This window comes from Arachis hypogaea, chromosome 9 (genome assembly GCF_003086295.3).
Source record: "Arachis hypogaea cultivar Tifrunner chromosome 9, arahy.Tifrunner.gnm2.J5K5, whole genome shotgun sequence".
Taxonomy (NCBI): Eukaryota; Viridiplantae; Streptophyta; class Magnoliopsida; order Fabales; family Fabaceae; genus Arachis; species Arachis hypogaea.
The window spans coordinates 96,679,770-96,701,068 of record NC_092044.1 but is presented as its reverse complement, the minus strand read 5'-3'; the positions used below and the strand labels follow the sequence as shown (position 1 = coordinate 96,701,068).

Here is a 21,299-nt window from a genome sequence, read left to right as displayed (position 1 = left end):
CTTTTCAGTTCTAAAATGAATTCTTGCAAATCTGTGATACTGTTAAGACCAATGGAGTTGATCCCAAGGTTTACAGGCTTATGCTTTTCCATTTAGCTGTAAGAGACAGAGCTAGAATATGGTTGGACTCTCAACCTAAAGATAGCCTGAACTCTTGGGATAAGCTAGTCACGGCTTTCTTAGCCAAGTTCTTTCCTCCTCAAAAGCTGAGCAAGCTTAGAGTGGATGTTCAAACCTTCAAACAGAAAGATGGTGAATCCCTCTATGAAACTTGGGAAAGATACAAGCAACTGACCAAAAAGTGTCCTTCTGACATGCTCTCAGAATGGACCATCCTGGATATATTCTATGATGGTCCATCTAAATTGTCTAAGATGTCATTGGACCATTCTACAGGTGGATCTATTCACCTGAAGAAAACGCCTGCAGAAGCTCAGGAACTCATTGACATGGTTGCAAATAACCAGTTCTTGTACACTTATAAAAGGAATCCTATGAGTAATGGGACGCCTCAGAGGAAGGGAGTTCTTGAAATTGATGCTCTGAATGCCATATTGGGTCAGAACAAAATATTGACTCAGCAAGTCAACATGATTTCTCAGAGTCTGAATGGTTTGCAAAATGCATCCAACAGTACTAAAGAAGCATCTTCTGAAGAAGAAGCTTATGATCCTGAGAACCCTGCAATGTCAGAGGTGAATTACATGGGTGAAGCCTATGGAAATACCTATAATCCCTCATGGAGAAATCATCCAAATTTCTCATGGAAGGATCAACAAAAGCCTCAACAAGTCTTTAATAATGGTGGAAGAAACAGGTTTAGCAATAGCAAGCCTTTTCCATCATCCTCTCAGCAACAGAGAGAGAATTCTGAGCAGAGCCCCTCTAGCTTAACAAACATAGTCTCTGATCTATCTAAGGCCACTTTAAGTTTCATGAATAAAACAAGGTCCTCTATTAGAAATTTAGAGGTACAAGTGGGCCAGCTGAGTAAAAATGTCACTGAAACTCCTCCTAGTACTCTCCCAAGCAATACAAAAGAGAATCCAAAAAGAGAGTGCAAGTCCATAACCTTACTTCGTGTGGCCGAATGCACAGAGGAGGAAGAGGACGTGAATTCCAGTAAGGAAGACCTCTTGGGACATCCTCTGGACAAAAAGGAGTTCCCAATTGAGGAACCTAAGGAATTTGAGGCTCATCTAGAGACCATAGAGATTTCATTGAACCTCCTTTTACCATTCATGAGTTCTGATGACTATTCATCTTCTGAAAAAGATGAGACATTGTTTTAGGGCAAGTTGCCCAGTATTTAGGAGTAATCATGAAGCTAAATGCCAAGCTATTTGGTAATGAGACTTAGGAGGATGAACCTCCATTGCTCATTAATGAACTAAATACCTGGGTTCAGCACACTTTACCTAAAAAGAAATAGGATCCTGGTAAATTCCTAATTCCCTGTACCATAGGCACCATGACCTTTGAGAAGGCTCTGTGTGACCTGGGGTCAGGCATAAACTTAATGCCACTCTCTGTAATGGAGAAACTGGGAATCTTTGAGATACAAGCTGCCAAATTCTCATTAGAGATGGCAAACAAATCCATGAAAAAGGCTTATGGACAGGTAGAGGACGTGCTAGTAAAGGTCAAAGGCCTTTACATCCCTACTGATTTCATAATCCTAGACACTAGGAAGGATGAGGATGAATCCATCATCCTTGGAAGACCCTTCCTAGCCACAGCAAAAGCTGTAATTGATGTTGACAGAGGAGAGTTGGTCCTTCAATTGAATGAGGACTACCTTGTGTTTAAAACTCAAGGATCTCCCTCTACAACCATAGAGAGGAAGCATGAAAAGCTTCTCTCAATACAGAGTCAAATAAAGCCCCCACAGTCAAACTCTAAGTTTGGTGTTGGGAGGCCACAACCAAACTCTAAGTTTGGTGTTGAACCTCACATCCAAACTCTAAGTTTGGTATTGGGAGGTCCCAACAATGCTCTAAAAATCTGTGAGGCTCCATGAGAGCCCACTGTTAAGCTATTGACATTAAAGAAGCGCTTATTGGGAGGCAACCCAATTTTTATTTATCTGTTATTTCAAATTTTTTTTAGGTTGATGATCATGTGGAGTCACAAAAATAACTGCAAAAATTAAAGAGAAATAAAAAATAGCATTAAAAATAGCACACCATGGAGGAGAAACTTACTGGCGTTTAAACACCAGTAAGGGTAGCAGAATGGGCATTTAACGCCCAGTCTGGCACCATTCTGGGCGTTAAAAGCCAGAAACAAGCACCAGACTGGCATTAAACGCCTGAAAGAAGCAACAAGCTGGCGTTAAACGCCAGAAACAGGTTGCAGCATGGTGTTTAACGCCAGGAAAGGAATAAAAGCTGGCGTTTAATGCCAGAAACAAGCAGCAATCTGGCGTTAAATGCCAGGATTGCACTGTAAGGGCGTTTACACGCCTAATAGGAGCAGGGATGATACATCCTTAACCCCTCAGGATCTATGGACCCCACAGGATCCCCACCTACCCTCCCACAACATTCTTCCCCAAATACTCCTCACCAATCAACTCATTCACTCTTCCCAATCACCTCTTCACCAATCACCTCCATATCTCTTCCCCAAAAACCCCACCTACCTCACTTTCAAATTCAAACACTTTTCCTTCCCAAACCCAACCCTAATGACCGAATCCTAACCCTTCCCTCACCCCAATATAAACCCCTCACTACTCCTTCATATTCACACAACACATACACCTTTCCACCATCTTGGCCGAATTCACTTCTCCTTCCTTCTCCTCTATTTTTCTTCTTCTTCCCCTTCTTTCTTTCTTCTTTTGCTCTAGGACGAGGAAACCTTTTAAGTTTGGTGTGGTAAAATTATTGCTTTTTGTTTTTCCATAACCATTTATGGCACCTAAGGCCAGAGAAACCTCTAGAAAGAGGAAAGGGAAGGCAAAAGCTTCCACCTCCGAGTCATGGGAGATGGAGAGATTCATCTCAAAAGTCCATCAAGACCACTTTTATGAAGTTGTGATCAAGAAGAAGGTGATCCCTGAGGTCCCTTTCATGCTCAAGAAAAATGAGTATCCGGAGATCTGACATGAGATCCGAAGAAGAGGTTTGGAAGTTCTTACTAACCCCATTCAACAAGTCAGAATCTTAATGGTTCAAGAGTTCTATGCCAATGCATGGATCACTAGGAACCATGATCAAAGTATGAACCCGAATCCAAAGAATTGGCTTATAATGGTTCGAGGGAAATACTTAGATTTTAGTTCGAAAAATGTAAGGTTGGCGTTCCACTTGCCAATCATGCAAGAAAACACACGCCCCTACACTAGAAGGATCAACTTTGATCAAAGGTTGGACCAAGTCCTTGATGAGCGGATATTTTATACGCTTTTTGGGGGGTAATTTCATGTAGTTTTTAGTATATTTTAATTAGTTTTTAGGCAAAATTCATATTTCTGGACTTTTCTATGAGTTTGTGTATTTTTCTGTGATTTCAGGTATTTTTCGGCTGAAATTGAGGGAGCTGAGCAAAAATCTGATTCAGGCTAAAAAAGGACTGCTGATGTTGTTGGATTCTAACCTCCCTGCACTCGGAATGGATTGTTTTTAGCTACAGAAGTCTAATTGACACGCTCTCAATTGGGTTGGAAAGTAGACATCCAGGGTCCAGCAATATATAATAGTCCATACTTTGCTCGAAGATAAATGATGTAAACTGGCGTTTAACGCCAGTTTCATGTTCCATTCTGGCGTTAAACGCCAGAAACAGGTTACCAGTTGGAGTTAAACGCCCAAAACAGGTTACAACCTGTTGTTTAACTCCAGAAACAGCCCAGGCACATGAAAAGCTCAAGTTTCAGCCTCATCACATACCAAGTGAGCCCCAGAAGTGAATTTCTGCACTATCTATCTTAGTTTACTCATTTTCTGTAAAACCTAGGTTACTAGTTTAGTATTTAAACAATTTTTAGAGAATTATTTTGTACCTCATGACATTTTTAAATCTGAACTTTGTAGTCTTTGACTGCATGAGTCTCTAAACTCCATTGTTCGGGGTGAGGAGCTCTGCTGTGTCTTGATGCAAGGGCATCTTGGCCAGTTTCACTGACCTTTTCTTTACTGTTTTTAGGGTAGTTTCATGTATTTCCTTAGGAAATGAGCTAGTTTTGGGTAGATATTCACTTACACCTTGATTCAAGCATACATTGTGCATTTTACATGATTTCATGAGGATTTTGCATGAATTTAGTGACAAATGGTATGTTGCATTACCCATGACTTGGACTAGAACTTTGATGCACTCTATTGCTTGATTTCAGGACCAAAGGAAGAAAGGAGGAACCACTTAGCAGTCACGTTAATCTAATTAACATAGCCACTAACGTGGAATGGGAGGTAACCTGCAAAGTTAATGAGAAAAGTGATTGCCAATAACGCTCTCGAAGCCATCATTGCCCACGTTAAGAGTCACGTTAACTAAGTTAACGTGAGCTCTAACGTGAAGGAAGGACTTTGAGCCAACGTTAGTGACACTTAACATTATCACTAACGTTGGCCAATGATCATAAGTGGCCACGTTAGAGTCCACGTTAACTTGGTTAACGTCGCCTCTAACGTCAATAAGGGGAAGGAAGCCAACGTTAGTGATGTTCAACATTGTCACTAACGTTGGCCTAAGGTGCAATGTGCCACGTTAACTTCCACGTTAACTTGGTTAACGTGGGAGCTAACGTGAGAGGCAAGAATGGTCGACAACGTTAGTGACACCCAACATTGTCACTAACGTTGGAAGCAACCACAAAACCCCAAGAGCCACGTTAACTTCTACGTTAACCTAGTTAACGTGGAAGCTAATGGCAATGAGTGAAAGATGAGCCAACGTTAGTGACACTCAACATTGTCACTAACGTTGGAAATGGTTTGCAAAGCCACGTTAGAAGCCACGTTAACCTAGTTAACGTGGACTCTAATGAGAATAGGGGCATATTGGAACGTTAGTGACAATGTTGAGTGTCACTAACGTTCTCGAAGATTGGCACACCTACGTTAAAAGAGCCACGTTAACTAAGTTAACGTGGACTCTAACGTAGGAAAGGGAGAGGCTCTCAACGTTATTGGGAAAGTTGAGTCCCAATAATGTGTGCGAAGGACAAAGAGGCAACGTTTGTGCCACTAACGTTGAAGTTAACGTGGCCTTTACTTGGGTAAGAAACGTTAGTGAAAAAGTTGAATGACACTAACGTTTTCGAACCCATTTTCTCACTGAATGTTAACACCTCTAACGTCTTGAGCTAAAGTCTCTGCCCACTTCACACTTTCTCTCTGCAAGTAAAGCCAAGCCCAAATGAAGAAAGGAACTGCTTCAAACTCAAGATCCAAAGGCCCAAGACTAGAAGAGCCAAATAGAAGCTGAGAAGAGTAGTATATATAGGAGTAGCTTTGAATTGTTTAGGGGACGGACGGAGAGTTAGGGAATAAAACTACTCTTTGTATTTTACTTTCTCTGCACTTCTAGCTTTATCATGTATTCTCCATCTTTGATTTTGATTTCTAGAGCTATGAACAACTAAACCCCTTTCATTGGGTTAGGGAGCTCTGTTGTAATTTGATGGATCAATACTAGTTTTCATTATTCTTCTTCTATCTTTCCTCTTGATTTTACTTGAAAACTTTCGATCTTCATCCAATTGGATAGTTATCTTGGAAAAGAAGCTATTCAAACTTGGATCTCTTCTGAACCTTGAAAGAGGAATGAAGAGATCAGCTAGAAATGTTTTCTCATGCTGGACCAAATTGGGTGTGGATGGGTATGTGGCTATAACCCTCTCAACACTTGATTTGGGAAATGCATGTGGTATAATCAGTGACCATACTTCATCTCTTCTCATGAGCAATTGACCAAGGAATTGGCTATTGATCAAGATTTGAGAGATTGAACCACAAGAAATTGTTGTTCAATCACTTAAGATTAACAAGGAGACCAATGAGTGCATTGATTGAGGAAGAGATGAGAATGAAATTGATCCGGAGAATGCAACATCTCCTGAGCCCAATGAACTCCCCATTTCTGATCTTACCCATTCTCTTTAATTTTTGCAATTTACTTTTATGAGCAATTCCCCCATTCCCAATTACAATTCTGCAATTTACTTTCAGTCATTTACTTTCCCAGCCATTTTATTTTCTGCAAGTATCAACTCTATTCATGGATTCGCTCAACTAGAACATTCCTCTAATTAAAGTTGCTTGATCAATCAATCCCTGTGGGATTCGACCTCACTCTATTGTGAGTTTTTACTTGACGACAAATTCGGTACACTTGCCGAATGGAGATTTGTTGAGAGACAAGTTTTCCCATGATCAAGTTTATGGCGCCGTTGCCGGGGATTGATTGTGCATCGACAATGATTACATTAGAGGATCACTAGATTGAGTATTTTTTTTGTTTTGTTTGATTTAATTTTGTTTGAGTAATTTGTTTTCTGTTTTAGTTAATTTCTCCCCTCCCCTGTTTCTTAGTTTTTCTTTGTTATTTACAATTCAGTTCACTAACCCCACTAACTGTTTGATATAATGCATCACTGACACTAACAGTAATCCTAACGAAATACTCTCTGCATTTCTTTTCTTTGCTTGTACTCTGTTGGTTGTATGACAGGGAGAAGAGGCGGGGCTTCAACTTCCTTTGATTCTGAACCTGAGAGGACCCTTCTTAGATTAAGGAGGGAAGCAAGAGGGAAACGTGCAATCGGTGCTTAAGAGGAGGAGGAACACTTTGAACTAAACATGGAAGGCAACATAGAAAACCAACATGAAGAAGAGGCTAATAACCATGGGGGAGGAGGTAGAGCAAATCCTGGTGGGGAGGATAGAAGAGTCCTGGGCTCTTATATCAACCCAAACCCAGGGAACTGCGGAAGTAGCATCCAAAAGCCAACAATCCATGCCAACAATTTCGAGCTAAAACCTCAGCTCATCACTCTTGTGCAGAATAATTGCTCATTTGGAGGAGGTGCTCAAGAAGATCTGAATCAACACTTGACCATCTTCTTGAGGATTTGTGACACAGTAAAGTCCAATGGAGTCCACCAGGATGTCTATAGGCTGCTCTTGTTCCCTTTCTCACTCAGGGACAAGGCATTCAAATTGCTCGAATCCTTCCCAAAAGAAAGCCTGACAAATTGGGAGGAGGTAGTGAATAAGTTTTTGGTAAGGTTTTACCCCCTGCAAAGGATCAATAGGCTGAGAACTGAAGTACAGACGTTCAGACAGCAAGATGGGGAGACACTTTATGAAGCTTGGGAAAGGTTCAAAGACCTAACAAGAAGGTGTCCACCAAGTATGTTTAATGAATGGGTGCAGTTGCATATCTTCTATGAAGGCTTGTCATATGAATCAAAGAAAGTAGTAGATCATTCCTCTGGAGGATCTTTGAACAAGAAGAAGACCATTGAAGAAGCCATAGATGTCATTGAAACTGTAGCTGAGAATGACTACTTCTATGCTTCCGAAAGAGGGAACATTAAGGGAGTAATGGAGCTAAACAGTGTGGATGCTCTGCTGGCTCAGAACAAGCTCATTACCAAGCAGTTAGCTAACCTCACCAAGAAGATGGAGAGGAACCAAGTGGCAGCAATCACCACCTCATCAACAACCCAAGAAGAAGTTGAAGAAAAGGACCTTGAGCAAGCCAACTACATTGGGAATTCACCTAGACAGAACCATGATCCATACTCCAAGACATACAACTCTGGATGGAGGAACCACCCAAACTTTGGGTGGGGGAATCAGCAAGAGCAAAGCCAAGACCAGAGATGTTACAACTCCAACAACAATGCAGCTCATCAATAATTCACACAGAGGACACATCAATACCCCCACATCAACACATCTCATCCATCTACCCCTAATCCCAACCTACCATCATTTGACGACAGAATCTCAAAGATAGAAACCCTCCTTGAAAGCATATGCAGAGACATCCAAGACAGTAAAACATTCCGAGAGGAAGTGCAGTCAAATATGCAGAACCAAGATGCTCCCATCGAGAAGCTTGAGACACAAGTTGGTTACCTATTCAATCAGACTTCTAGCAACAACCAAAGCAAAAAAGAGGAGTGTCAAGCTATCACTCTTAGGAGTGGAAAGGAACTGAAGGAATTTGATCAGAAGACACTAGAAGAAGACTCAATTGATGAAGGAGAAAAGCAAGATGGAAATCAAGCCACAACTTCTAAAGTGCAAAAAGAAGAAGGGAAACAGAAGCCGGATGTCCCGAGAGTTCCATACCCTCAGCAATTGAAGAAAAAGGGAGATGACAACCAGTTTTTGAAATTTTTAGAAATCTTCAAAAAGCTACAAATCAACATACCCTTTGCTGAAGCAATAGAACAAATGCCTCTCTATGCCAAATTCTTAAAGGAGCTCATGACTAAGAAGAGAAGCTGGAAGAACAACGAAACTGTGATACTGACCGAAGAATGTAGTGCTATCATTCAGCACAAATTACCCCAGAAATTGAAGGATCCAGGGAGTTTTCAGATCCCCTGTGTCATAGGTGAGATCACAGTAGAGAAGGCTCTCTATGACTTAGGAGCCAGCATCAATTTGATGTCAGTAGCCATGATGAGGAAGATGAAGATCGAGGAGGCTAAACCAACACAAATGGCCTTACAGTTGGCAGACCGATCATTCAAGTTCCCTCACAGCATAGTAGAGGATTTGTTGGTGAAGGTGGGAGACTTCATATTTCCAGCCAATTTTGTAGTGTTGGACATGCAGGAGGAAGCCAAGGCCTCTATTATCCTGGGAAGACCCTTCCTTGCCACTGCTGGAGCTGTCATTGATGTCCAAAAAGGTGATCTTACCTTAAGATTACACAATGAGAAGATGACATTCAATGTATTCAAGGCCATGAGTTACCCACCAGAACAATTCGGGGAATGCATGAGATTAGATGCACTTGAGGAAGAAGTGCAGGAGAGCTTCGAAGATGAAGGACCAGAAGAGCCAGAGAGAGTCATGGAAGAGGAGTATGAATCAATTGAAGAGGTGGGAACAGCAGAAATTCATATACAAGAAACACCAAAAGTAGAGAACCAAAAGTCAGAAGCACCCAAACTTGAGCTCAAGGCACTGCCACCTACTCTCAAATATGCATACTTATGAGAAAATGAAAGTTACCCAGTGATCATAAGCTCATCCCTCAGCCAGAATCAAGAGGATGAACTACTCCAAGTATTGAGGAAGCACAAGGATGCCATTGGATGGACTCTTGCTGACTTAAAAGGAATCGGTTCAACCATATGCATGCATAAGATACTGCTAGAAGAGGATGCCAAACCGTCCATTCAATCTCAAAGGAGGCTGAACCCAATCATGAAAGAGGTGGTGTAGAAAGAAGTTATGAAGTTATGGCAGGGAGGGGTGATTTACCCTATCTCAGACAGCCCATGGGTCAGCCCTGTACATGTTGTCCCAAAGAAGGGAGGAATCACTGTAGTTCCAAATGAGAAGAACGAATTAATCCCTACAAGGACGGTCACTGGATGGCGGATGTGCATAGACTACAGAAAACTCAATGAAGCTACACGAAAAGATCATTTCCCCCTTCCATTCATGGATCAGATGTTGGAACGACTTGCAGGCCACGCATATTATTGTTTTCTTGATGGTTATTCGGGATATAACCAAATAGTGGTTGATCCTAGAGACCAAGAGAAAACCTCATTCACTTGCCCATATGGAGTGTTTGCCTACAGGCGAATGCCATTTGGGCTATGTAATGCACCTGCAACTTTTCAACACTGCATGCTTTCTATCTTCTCAGACATGATAGAGAAATTCATTGAAGTCTTTATGGATGACTTCTCAGTATTTGGAGATTCTTTTCCTAGCTGCTTACAGCACCTTGCCTTGGTATTGAAAAGATGCCAAGAGACTAACCTGGTCTTGAACTGGGAGAAATGTCACTTCATGGTGACAGGAGAATAGTCCTTGGTCATAAGGTCTCTAACCAAGGCATTGAGGTGGACAGAGCCAAAGTGGAACTCATCGAAAAACTTCCTCCACCCAGTGATGTCAAGGAAATTAGGAGCTTTTTAGGGCATGCTGGTTTTTACAGAAGGTTTATTAAAGATTTTTCAAAGATAGCCAAGCCCTTAAGCAATCTCCTTGTATCTGATACACCATTTGTCTTCGATGAAACATGCATGTTAGCTTTTGAAAACTTGAAAATGAGATTATCATCTGCACCTATCATTTCCCCACCTGACTGGAACTTACCATTTGAACTGATGTGTGATGCATCTGATTTTGCAATAGGGGCAGTGTTAGGACAGAGGAAAGACAACTTAGTCCATGTGATATACTATGCCAGCAAGGTCCTTAATGATGCTCAAAGAAATTATACCACAACTGAAAAGGAACTGCTGGCAATAGTTTTCGCATTTGACAAGTTTAGATCGTACCTCATTGGTGCAAAAGTGATTGTTTTCACAGATCACACAGCACTTAAATATTTGTTTGCTAAGCAAGAATCAAAACCGAGACTAATAAGATGGATTTTATTATTGCAGGAATTTGATATTGAAATCAGAGACAAGAAAGGAGTGGAGAACAAGGTAGCAGATCACCTCTCCAGAATCCCTCAGGATGAAGGTGGGGCACATGATACTCATGTGAACGAGCTCTTCCCTGATGAGCAATTGATGGTAGTTCACAAGGCTCCATGGTTTGCAGACATAGCCAACTTCAAGGCAACTGGGGCTTTACCACCAGAGATACATAAACATCAGAAAAAAAAGCTCATGAATGATGCAAAATACTTTGTCTGGGACGAGCCATATCTCTTCAAGAAGTGTTCAGATGGAGTCCTCAGAAGATGTGTTTCGGAAGAAGAAGGACGAGAGATCCTATGGAATTGCCACAGCTCAAGTTATGGAGGCCACTTTGGAGGGGACAGAACTGCAATAAAGGTTCTACAAAGTGGGTTCTTTTGGCCGACCCTTTTCAAGGACGCCAAGGAACTGGTAAAAAGCTGCAATGAATGCCAAAGAGCTGGAAACTTGCCCAAAAGAAATGCTATGCCACAAAATTTCATCTTAGAGCTGGAATTGTTTGATGTGTGGGGAATAGATTTCATGGGGCCGTTTCCAACTTCATATGCAAACAAGTACATCTTAGTAGCTGTGGATTATGTCTCCAAGTGGGTAGAGGCGATTGCAACTCCAACAAATGATAACAAGGTGGTTATGAACTTCCTCAGGAAGAATATCTTTAGCCGGTTTGGAGTCCCAAGAGCCCTCATCAGTGATGGAGGGAGCCACTTTTGTAACAGACCATTAGAGGCTCTTCTCCTACGATATGGGGTAAAACACAAGGTAGCCACACTTTACCACCCCCAAACAAGTGGACAAACTGAGATATCCAACAAAGAACTAAAGAGGATTCTGGAAAAGACTGTGGGTGCATCAAGAAAGGATTGGTCAAAGAAGTTGGATGATGCTCTTTGGGCGTACAAAACAGCATTCAAAACACCACTTGGAATGTCCCCATATCAGCTGGTGTATGGTAAAGCTTGTCACTTACCACTGGAGCTAGAACACAAGGCTCTATGGGCTATCAAGATACTAAATTTTGACAGCATTGCTGCTGGTGCAAAGAGAATCTTGCAGCTGCAAGAGATGGAGGAATTCAGGTCACAAGCATATGAAAATACCAAGATGTATAAGGAGAAGGCAAAGAGAAGACATGACTCACATCTCGCACCCAGGAGTTTCGAAAGGGGGCAGCGAGTGCTCCTATACAATTCCAAACTAAGACTGTTCCTAGGAAAACTCAAATCAAGGTGGTCCGGACCCTTTCTTGTCACAAAGGTCTCGCCGTATGGACACGTAGAAGTCATGGATGAAGTTTCAGAAAGGACTTTTACAGTGAATGGACAAAGACTCAAGCATTATCTGGGCATCATGGGGGAAAACCCCAGGATGAAATACCATCTCAAGTAAGTGAGGACTCGTCGAGCTAGCGACGATATAAAAAAAAGCGCTTTGTTGGGAGGCAACCCAACCTCAGGTAGTTCATTTTTATCTTCATTTCAATAAAGATCACAAGTTGTTTCCCCTGTATTGCAAGGAGCTAAGTTTGGTGTTTCACACCAGAACAATCAAAGGAGACAGTGTAATTCTAAGTTTGGTGTTCCACCAAAAGGACATTTAGTTAGAATTACACCCGCTCCCAAAATGCATCGCTAGCTCTAACCAATCGAGGGAAACCACTTAGATGTGGTTAGACTTTAGTTAATAATTGTTTTGTTAACAACAAGATATGAGTTTGTCAGCATATATGTAAGATTGTGTACTAAGCAAGGAACTAAGTTTGGTGTTCACACACCAAATCAAGTTCATAAGACACAAGCACATGCAAGCTAACTATTTCTCAAAGTGCTGTGGGAACAAGCAACTTCCAATAACTTTACAGGAATTTTATGGTGTACCTTCACTCAAGGAAGTGAGGAAGCAAAGAGCAGGAGGAGGATGAAAAGAAGGCAATTAGAAGTTGTCATCTGAAGGTTGTATTGTCACTTAATTCCATGTATTTACAGTTTTGAACATTGGAAGCCCAAATGCAATCTTGATTAATGGTTACCAGTGAGTCTAAACATGTTTTTAAACTCTACCTTGTTGTTGAGCATGGTATGTGATTCTGGTTTTAAGTGTCACTGCATCTTTCATTTACTTACTTGTATGCTTGTCTTTAAAATCAAATGAAAAGAGAATGAGTGTTTATGTTTCTAAAAGACCAGAGTGGAGCCCATAATGTGGAAGTGTATTTATGAATCTTTGGGGGGTAATCATAAGTTAGCTAAGTTGGTTCAACCACAAGGTGGGAGGACAACTATCTATCCTGAATACTTTACTTTCGATATACCCATGAGACTAAGATAACAACAAGATCCTAATAAGAGAAAAGGGAAAGAACAATGGAAGTGAAAAACAAAAGACAAAGAATAAGCAATAAGGCTAGGCACCAATGGTTTACCTTAAGACATGTGTCTGTGGTGTTCCTGTGTGGGGGATCTACTTGGATGAATAAGCTCTTAGGGGTGCTTTATCACTTGGTAACTTGGGTTAACTAACCCGGGATTATCAGCTGAAAATCCACTATCAAGAGTAACCCTCACTACAGAACACTTAGTAACCCAAAGAGGTGCTGGACACCAAGGTCTCAAGGAAGAAAATAAATGAACCAGATGCCTGTGGTGTGTATGTATGGGGGAGAGACTTGAGGGAGTAAGTCCTTAGGGGTGTTTCAACACCTAGCACCTTGAACCAACTGGTTCGGGAGTGTTGGCTGAAAGCTTATCTTAAAGAGTTGCCCCCTTACAGAGCACTTAGCCTGAAGAACACAAACAACCCTTGAAATAACAATAAAAGGATCAATAAATAAAGGTCTCATGGGATTTAATAAAGTGAGTATTTTAGGAGATGATAAAGGTCTGAAAGCCAGCAGTGGAATGAACCTAAGTTGCTATGCATGAAACCACCATAAAATCAGTAATATGACTTCCACAAGAATGACTCATTTCTCTGGAGATTACATTCATCATTCTCTTGTTCCAGTACTTGCTTAGGGACAAGCAAGCTTTAAGTTTGGTGTTGTGATGTAAGGGCATCTTGGCCAGTTTCACTGACCTTTTCTTTACTGTTTTTAGGGTAGTTTCATGCATTTCCTTAGGAAATGAGCTAGTTTTGGGTAGATATTCACTTACACCTTGATTCAAGCATACATTGTGCATTTTACATGATTTCATGAGGATTTTGCATGAATTTAGTGACAAATGGTATGTTGCATTACCCATGACTTAGACTAGAACTTTGATGCACTCTATTGCTTGATTTCAGGACCAAAGGAAGAAAGGAGGAACCACTTAGCAGTCACGTTAATCTAATTAACGTAGCCACTAACGTGGAATGGGAGGTAACCTGCAAAGTTAATGAGAAAAGTGATTGCCAATAACGCTCTCGAAGCCATCATTGCCCACGTTAAGAGTCACGTTAACTAAGTTAACGTGAGCTCTAACGTGAAGGAAGGACTTTGAGCCAACGTTAGTGACACTTAACATTATCACTAACGTTGGCCAATGATCATAAGTGGCCACGTTAGAGTCCACGTTAACTTGGTTAACGTCGCCTCTAACGTCAATAAGGGGAAGGAAGCCAACGTTAGTGATGTTCAACATTGTCACTAACGTTGGCCTAAGGTGCAATGTGCCACGTTAACTTCCACGTTAACTTGGTTAACGTGGGAGCTAACGTGAGAGGCAAGAATGGTCGACAACGTTAGTGACACCCAACATTGTCACTAACGTTGGAAGCAACCACAAAACCCCAAGAGCCACGTTAACTTCTACGTTAACCTAGTTAACGTGGAAGCTAATGGCAATGAGTGAAAGATGAGCCAACGTTAGTGACACTCAACATTGTCACTAACGTTGGAAATGGTTTGCAAAGCCACGTTAGAAGCCACGTTAACCTAGTTAACGTGGACTCTAATGAGAATAGGGGCATATTGGAACGTTAGTGACAATGTTGAGTGTCACTAACGTTCTCGAAGATTGGCACACCTACGTTAAAAGAGCCACGTTAACTAAGTTAACGTGGACTCTAACGTAGGAAAGGGAGAGGCTCTCAACGTTATTGGGAAAGTTGAGTCCCAATAACGTGTGCGAAGGACAAAGAGGCAACGTTTGTGCCACTAACGTTGAAGTTAACGTGGCCTTTACTTGGGTAAGAAACGTTAGTGAAAAAGTTGAATGACACTAACGTTTTCGAACCCATTTTCTCACTGAATGTTAACACCTCTAACGTCTTGAGCTAAAGTCTCTGCCCACTTCACACTTTCTCTCTGCAAGTAAAGCCAAGCCCAAATGAAGAAAGGAACTGCTTCAAACTCAAGATCCAAAGGCCCAAGACTAGAAGAGCCAAATAGAAGCTGAGAAGAGTAGTATATATAGGAGTAGCTTTGAATTGTTTAGGGGACGGACGGAGAGTTAGGGAATAAAACTACTCTTTGTATTTTACTTTCTCTGCACTTCTAGCTTTATCATGTATTCTCCATCTTTGATTTTGATTTCTAGAGCTATGAACAACTAAACCCCTTTCATTGGGTTAGGAAGCTCTGTTGTAATTTGATGGATCAATACTAGTTTTCATTATTCTTCTTCTATCTTTCCTCTTGATTTTACTTGAAAGCTTTCGATCTTCATCCAATTGGATAGTTATCTTGGAAAAGAAGCTATTCAAACTTGGATCTCTTCTGAACCTTGAAAGAGGAATGAAGAGATCAGCTAGAAATGTTTTCTCATGCTGGACCAAATTGGGTGTGGATGGGTATGTGGCTATAACCCTCTCAACACTTGATTTGGGAAATGCATGTGGTATAATCAGTGACCATACTTCATCTCTTCTCATGAGCAATTGACCAAGGAATTGGCTATTGATCAAGATTTGAGAGATTGAACCACAAGAAATTGTTGTTCAATCACTTAAGATTGCCAAGGAGATCAATGAGTGCATTGATTGAGGAAGAGATGAGAATGAAATTGATCCGGAGAATGCAACATCTCCTGAGCCCAATGAACTCTCCATTTCTGATCTTACCCATTCTCTTTAATTTCTGCAATTTACTTTTATGAGCAATTCCCCCATTCCCAATTACAATTCTGCAATTTACTTTCAGTCATTTACTTTCCCAGCCGTTTTATTTTCTGCAAGTATCAACTCTATTCATGGATTCGCTCAACTAGAACATTCCTCTAATTAAAGTTGCTTGATCAATCAATCCCTGTGGGATTTGACCTCACTCTATTGTGAGTTTTTACTTGACGACAAATTCGGTACACTTGCCGAATGGAGATTTGTTGAGAGACAAGTTTTCCCTTGATCATGTCTCGATGAATTAATGCAATTATTTCTATTTTCTATTCAAACACGCTTGTTTCTATCTAAGATGTTCATTCGCACGTCAATATGATGGATGTGATGATCCGTGACACTCATCACCATTCTCAATCTATGAACGTGTGCCTGACAACCACCTCCGTTCTACCTTCAATTGAATGAGTATCTCTTGGATTCCTTAATCATAATCTTCGTGGTATAAGCTAGAATCCATTGGCAGCATTCTTGAGAATCCAGAAAGTCTAAACCTTGTCTGTGGTATTCTGAGTAGGATTCAGGGATTGAATGACTGTGACGAGCTTCAAACTCACAAGGGTTAGGCATTGACAGACTCAAAAGGATCAATAGATCCTATTCCAGCATGAGTGAGAACCGACAGATGATTAGTCGTGCGGTGACAGCGCACCTGGACAATTTTCACTGAGAGGACAGATGGTAGCCATTGACAACGGTGATCCACCAACACACAGCTTGCCATAGGAGGAACCTTGTTCATTTGATCCGTGCTTTCTTGTTCATTTGCAAGCTAACTCCAACATATTCTCCATTACTGCATAACAAGTATTATTTAATCCGTGCTTTCTTGTTCATTTGCAAGTTAACTGATAATTATAATTGATATCATGACTAAGAGTTACAAGATAACCATAACTTGCTTCAAGCTAATAATCTCTGTGGGATCGACCCTTACTCACGTAAGGTATTACTTGGATGACCCAGTGCACTTGCTGGTTAGTGGTACGAATTGTGAAAAGTGTGATTTGCAATTTCGTGCACCAAGTTTTTGGCGCCGTTGCCGGGGATTATTCGAGTTTGAACAACTAACGGTTTATTTTGTTCCTTAGATTAGGAAAATTTTGTCTTTTGGGTCAGAGTCTTTTATTTTCTTTTTAAACATTTTTCAAAAATATTATTTTTCTTTATTAATTTTGAGTTTTTCTGTGAGTTTAGTGTCATGTTTTAAGTTTGGTATCAATTGCATGCTTTTCTTTATCTTCCAATTTTTGAATTGCATGTTTTTTTTCCTTTAAAAATACCTTTTTAAAACACGTTACATTTATAGCTCAGTTGGCTAGAGCATTGTGCTTGTGTTCTTAGTAACTGGGTACCTTCCTTTTAAAATTTTTTCAAAAATAATTTTTCTTTGATTAAATCTTGTGCCAAATTTTAAGTTTGGTGGTTTCTTGTTAATTTTCCTTTAGTTTTCGAAAATTTTATTGTGGTTTTCTAAAAATTTTAAGTTTGGTGTTCTATCTTCACGTTCTTGTTGTTCTTGTGAGTCTTCAAAGTGTTCTTGAGTCTTCTTTGTGTTTTGATCTTAAAATTTTTAAGTTTGGTGTTCCTTGGTATTTTCCCTCCAAAATTTTTGAAAACAAGGAGCATTGGATCTAAAAATTTTAAGTCTTGTGTCTTTTGTGTATTCTTCTCTTTCATAATAAAATTCAAAAATAAAAAATATCTTTTCCTTTAATTTCTCATAATTTTCGAATCCCTTAGGTTGACTTGGTCAAAATTTTTCAAATTATATCTTTTTAAGATTTTTAAAATCATATCTTTTTCAAAAATATCCTAACTACTTTCTCTCTCCTCACTTTTTCGAAAATCTTCATAAAATATTTTCAAATTTTTTTTATTTTTTATTTTATTTATATTTTTATCTTAGTTTTTATTTTATTTTAATCTATTATTTTGAACTTTTTTTATATAAATATAATAAAATAAATAAAATAAATCCACGTCATTTTCCTTTCTCCATCATGGACCTAAGTGGAAATGAACAGTCCAGAAGGACTCTGGGGTCATACTAACCCCACTACTGCTTCATATGGGAGTAGTATCTGTATATCCTCCATCGGAGTCAGTAGTTTTGAGTTGAATCCTCAGCTCATTATCATGGTGCAGCAAAGTTGCCAGTATTCCGGTCTTCCACAGGAAGAACCTACAGAGTTTCTGGCACAGTTTTTACAAATTGCTGACACAGTACATGATAAGGAAGTAAATCAGGATGTCTACAGATTATTACTGTTTCCATTTGCTGTAAAAGACCAAGCTAAGAGGTGGTTAAATAACCAACCTAAAGCTAGCATAAGGACATGGAAACAGCTGTCAAAAAAATTCCTGAATCAATACTTCCCTAAAAAATAGATGACACAGCTAAGGCTGAACATCCAAGTCTTTAAACAAGGAGATAATGAATATCTTTATGATGCCTGGGAGAGATACAGAGAGATGCTAAAAAAATGCCCTTCTGAAATATTTTCAGAGTGGGTGCAGTTAGACATCTTCTATTATGGGCTTACAGAGAAAGCTCAGATGTCTTTGGACCACTCAGCTGGTGGATCTATACACATGAGAAAGACAATTGAAGAAGCTCAAGAGCTCATTGATACAGTTGCCAGAAATCAGCATCTATACCTAAGTAGTGAACCTTCCATGAAAGAAGAGGCTAAAACAGTAACTGCTGAATTCAGTCCTGCAGAACAAGTTACTGAATTCAATCAGCAATTAGATTTTCTAACAAAACAGCTAGCCAAATTCAAGGGGATACTACAAGACACAAGAATGGCTAATATGAATATGGAAGTGCAGTTGAAGCAAATAGAGCAGCAGTTATCAAAATAAATAACAGAAGAGTGCCAAGCAGTTCAATTAAGAAGTGGAAAAATATTAAATACCGTACTTCAAGGCAGCAGGAAGCCAAGAAATGAACAAACTGCTATCCAAAATCCCTCTGAGGACAGTAAGAGCCTAGAGAGGATTAATTCTGGAGCTCAAACACTAGAAAAGGGTGGAGAGCTGGCGTTAAACGCCCAACCCATGCTCAGTTCTGGCATTCAAAAGCCAAAAACAAGTAAGAAGTTGGCATTGAATGCCCAATGAAATCTCAGTTCTAACGTTCAGATGCCAGAAACAAGTAAGGAGTTGGCATCTAACGCCACTCCAACTTCCAACCCTGGCATTCAAACGCAAGTGAGGGATCAGACACATACAAGTGCTGATAGTAACCCCTCTAAAAAGGCTTCTCGAACCACATCTGTAGGAAATAAACCTGCAGCAACTAAGGTTGAGGAATACAAAGCCAAAATGTCTTATCCTCAGAAACTCCACCAAGTGGAACAAGATAAGTAATTTGCCCGCTTTGCAGACTATCTCAGGTCTCTTGAAATAAAGATTCCATTTGCAGAGGCACTTGAGCAAATACCCTCTTATGCTAAGTTCATGAAAGAGATCTTAAGTCATAAGAAGGATTGGAGAGAAACTGAAAAAGTTTACCTCACTGAAGAATGCAGTGCAGTCATTCTGAAAAGCTTACCAGAGAAGCTTAAAGATCCCGGAAGCTTCATGATACCATGCACATTAGAGGGTACTTGTACCAAGAAAGCTCTATGTGATCTTGGAGCAAGTATCAACCTAATACCTGCATCCACTATGAAAAGGCTTGGTTTGACTAAAGAAGTCAAACCAACCCGGATATGTTTCCAACTTGCTGATGGCTCCATTAAATACCCATCAGGCGTGATTGAATACATGATTGTCGAGGTTGGACCATTTGCCTTTCCCACTGACTTTGTGGTGCTGGAAATGGAGGAGCACAAGAGTGCAACTCTCATTCTAGGAAGACCTTTCCTAGAAACTGGACGAACCCTCACTGACGTCTAAAAAGGGGAATTAACTCTGAGAGTCAATGAGGACGAGTTTAAGTTGAATGTTGTCAAAGCTATGCAGCATCCAGACACCTCAAACGACTGCATGAGCATTGATATTATTGACTCTCTGGTGGAAGAAGTCAATATGACTGAGAGTCTCGAATCAGAGCTAGGGGATATCTTTAAAGATGCTCAGCCTAATCTGGAGGAACCAGAGAGAATAATAGAACCTCTGAAAATCCCTCAGGAAGAGGAGAAACCTCCTAAACCTGAGCTCAAACCATTACCACCATCCCTGAAATATGCATTTCTGGGAGAAGGTGACACTTTTCCTGTAATCATAAGATCTACCTTAGAGCCACAGGAAGAGGAAGCACTAATTCAAGTGCTAAGGACACACAAGACGGCTCTTGGGTGGTCCATCAGTGATCTTAAGGGCATTAGCCCAGCCAGATGCATGCACAAGATCCTATTGGAGGATGACGCTAAGCCAGTGGTTCAACCACAGAGGTGGCTGAATCCAGCCATGAAGGATGTGGTGCAGAAGGAGGTCACTAAATTACTAGAAGCTGGGATTATTTATCCTATTTCTGGTAGCCCCTGGGTGAGCCCTGTCCAAGTCGTCCCTAAAAAGGGTGGCATGACAGTGGTTCATAATGAAAAAAATGAACTCGTTCCTACAAGAACAGTTACAGGGTGGCGTATGTGTATTGATTACAAAAGGGTCAATACAGCTACCAGAAAGGATCATTTTTCTTTACCATTCATAGACCAGATGCTAGAAAGACTAGCAGGTCATGATTACTACTGCTTTCTGGATGGATATTCAGGTTATAATCAAATTGTAGTAGATCCCCAGAATTAAGAGAAAACATCATTCACATGTTAATCTGGAGTAGTTACATACAGAAGGATGCCATTTGGTCTGTGCAATGCACCTGCAAGCTTTTAAAGGTGCATGCTCTCTATTTTCTCTGATATGGTGGAAAAATTTCTGGAAGTCTTCATGGATGACTTTTCAGTATTTGGAGACTCATTCAGCTCCTGCCTTGACCATCTAGCACTTGTTCTAAAGAGGTGCCAAGAGACTAACCTAGTTTTAAACTGGGAGAAATGTCACTTTATGGTGATTGAAGGAATTGTCCTTGGACACAAAATTTCGAACAAGGGAATAGAGGTGGATCAAGCTAAGGTAGAGGTAATTGAAAAATTACCACCACCTGCCAATGTTAAGGCAATCAGAAGCTTTCTGGAGCATGCAGGATTCTATAGGAGGTTTATAAAAGATTTTTCAGAAATTGCAAAACCTCTGAGTAATCTGCTAGCTGCAGACACGCCATTTATCTTTGATAACGAGTGTTTGCAGGCGTTTGAGACTCTGAAAGCTAAGCTGGTTACAGCACCAGTCATCTCTGCACCAGACTGGATATTACCATTTGAACTAATGTGTGATGCCAGTGACCATGCCATTGGTGCAGTGTTGGGACAAAGGCATGACAAGCTTCTGCACGTCATTTATTATGCCAGTCGTGTTTTAAATGACACATAGAAGAACTACACAACCACAAAAAAAGAGTTACTTGCAGTTGTTTACGCCATTGATAAGTTCAGATCTTATTTAGTAGGATCAAAAGTGATTGTGTACACTGACCATGCTGCTCTTAAAT

The 21,299-nt window shown here is 40.4% G+C and overlaps 1 non-coding gene across 1 annotated transcript; it reads right to left on the bottom strand.

The window, feature by feature from the left end:
• Positions 1–212: 212 nt before the first annotated feature.
• Positions 213–316, bottom strand: LOC112713658 (small nucleolar RNA R71). Its single transcript, XR_003158628.1, has one exon. It is a non-coding gene; the product is annotated as a small nucleolar RNA R71 (small nucleolar RNA).
• Positions 317–21,299: the final 20,983 nt, after the last annotated feature.